Genomic DNA, 2,695 nt, shown 5'->3' with positions numbered 1-2,695 from the left:
GAGAGAGAGAGAGAGAGAGAGAGATAGATAGATATAGATATAGATATATGCCTGTACAGCATTAATGACACTATTTCAGGCTGTATTTCCAACTAGGCTGTAGTCTTCCTGAGGGCAGAGACAATGCCTCCCTATTCTCTGTTTTTCTCAGTGTCTAACTCAGGACTTGGGTCTTTGTTTGTCTGTTTTTAAGAATATTTTATTGATTTTTTAGAGAGGAATAAAGGAAGAGGAAGAGAGAGAGAAACATTGATGCAACAGCACAACATTGATTGGCTGCCTCCTGCATGCCTCCTGTCAGAGATGGAGCCCGCAACGTGGACATGTGCCCTTAACCAGGAATTGAACCAACAACCTCCTGGTGCAAGGGATGACACCCAACCAACTGAGCCATACCAGCCAGGGCCTGGGTGTATTTTTAAAAAATGTAAATTGAAAGAATGACTAAGTGGGGTACAGTCACACCTTCAGGTCAATGTTCCTGGAAAGTGATCTAAGGACAAACTGTTGAAGAAACACCCAGGGTCTTAAAAAACACTCCATTTTGCTGTGTCCAGTCCTGAATAGGCCCAAGGAGAATTCCAGAAGGAGGCTCTGGAATCTGCACTTAAAAACAGGTTTTTTTTGTCTTGTTTTTGTATTGATTAGAGGGAGAGGAAAAGAGAGAGAGAGAAATTGATTTGTTGTTTCACTTATTTATGCATTCACTGGTTGATTTTTGTATGTGCCCTGACCAGAAACTGAACCCACAACCTTGGTGCATTGAGACAATGCTCCAAGCATCTGAGCTACCTGGCCAGATTCTTGGAATCTGAGCTATTCTGAAGACCAAAGACCGTTGTTGAAGGCCTTTGAAGCATGTGGGATTTGTAGTTGGGAATAAACTGTTTGACCTTAGGCAGCAATTTTCAACATTTTTCATCTCATGGCAAACATAAACTAATTACTAAAATTCTCGAGCACACCAGAAAATAGTGTTTTTTGCTTATCTGTTTTTTTTTAAGGTATCATTTTGATTCATTCACACCAGATAGCTTTGGCTGTTGTCATTTTTTTTCCATTTGACAATCAAAAGGAAAAGAGGTCAGTGCCCTTGACTAAATAGTCACATGTGGCATGTTTTAAAAATGCTTGTGGCACACTGGTTGAAAATCACTGACCTAAGGTGATTTTCATCCACTGCCCACTTTGTAGTTTTTCTGCCCATCCCTTGACAATGGTGGTCACATACCTCAACTGTTTTTTAGGTCCTATTTCCTCTCTATTTTCCAATCTTCTGTTTCTAATCTATTTTGTAACAAGAAACCAAACAATGGTAATTAACAGCACCTCATCCCCTGATCCTCACAACAATTCTGAAGTACAAGGGACTTCAAGTATATAAAAGGTGACATAATATTTGCTATTACATCAATGATTGACTCTCAGGGTTTGCGGACATTTTCTATGGAATAAAGGGCAGAGTTTTGTTTATGGCCTTGATGAAAATTATTTTGGCTGCTTAGAACTCTTTTCACACCTTTCTCTTTATAGTTCTGTTTTGGAGAGCTGAGGTTGCTGGACAGATGATGCAGAAAAAAGTATTAGTCAGTGGTATTGTTCTGCCCAGTGACAGTTTAACTAGGACAGAATGAGGCCACCTTCTTCATGGGCATGCAGGACTGATAGTCTTTTATGACCAGAGGGCATGTTTGAAAAGGAAATGTAACTTTCCCTCATTCTTCCTTTGTCTTATGACTCTATACAATGACACATAAGAACAAAAATATTACCTAATTTTTAAGTAAATGTAAATCTGGGCCTGATTTCCTCTTTCTACCTGAAAGGTTGGTGAAAAGTCTAATTTGGTCACTGTTACCAGGGGGCTCATCCCTTTACTTTACAAGAATTCAAAGGTTGTAGTTCAGAAATGTTTAAATGCCTGTGTCTATGGCTGGTAATGGAGGAAAGTTGGGAAGTTCCCTCCATCAAGCCTGGAGTTCTTTTACTAAGGTGTCTGGTTTCCTGGACTCTGCCATTTATTGGCAGTTTGAAAGAGGCCTTACTAACTCCAGGGTCCTGGTCAAGGTAGAGGACAGGTTTTTGTCACTTAAAGAAGTGTTCTCCCTTGTACTTTTCCGAATCCCAGGGGAGCCTTGGTGTAGGCCATTATCCCCAACTGCAGTTTAAAGCATTAGTTCCCATCCTCTCTGCTTCTGATATGACACAATCCCAATTTTTACCAGCTCTCTCATGGGAAGGAGCTTTAGAGACAGGAAATGACTTCCTTTTAAGTTTATACTGGTAAAAGAGCTCCCAACAATAGTCAATTGGCTTTTTTTTAATAACTCACTATCTACACTAATAAAAGAGAAACATGGTAATTAGCGTACGACCGCTACCCTTCCCATTGGCTAATCAGCATATCCTTATGCAAATTAACTGTCAGCCAAGATGGCGGCCAGCAGCCATGCACTGAAGCGAACAGGGAGGCTTGCTTGCTCCAGTGACAGCGAACTCTGTGTTCCCTGCCTGCCGCTGCTGGCCTCTCAGCTGCAACTCTAAGCAACTATGTTGCAAATATAGAAGCTAAACAAAACCCCAGAAACCGGCTTTCAGTCAGCCGGGCTTCAGCCAGCCGGACCACAACATTGTATCAATGTTTTCAGCAGCGAGGCCTCGGAGCTAAAGCTGGCCCAGAAAAAAAAAAAAAAAA

Source organism: Myotis brandtii, unplaced genomic scaffold, assembly GCF_000412655.1.
Source record: "Myotis brandtii unplaced genomic scaffold, ASM41265v1 scaffold15, whole genome shotgun sequence".
Classification (NCBI taxonomy): domain Eukaryota; kingdom Metazoa; phylum Chordata; class Mammalia; order Chiroptera; family Vespertilionidae; genus Myotis; species Myotis brandtii.
The sequence above is the reverse complement of the archived record's forward strand: the minus strand, read 5'-3'. Positions refer to the sequence as shown.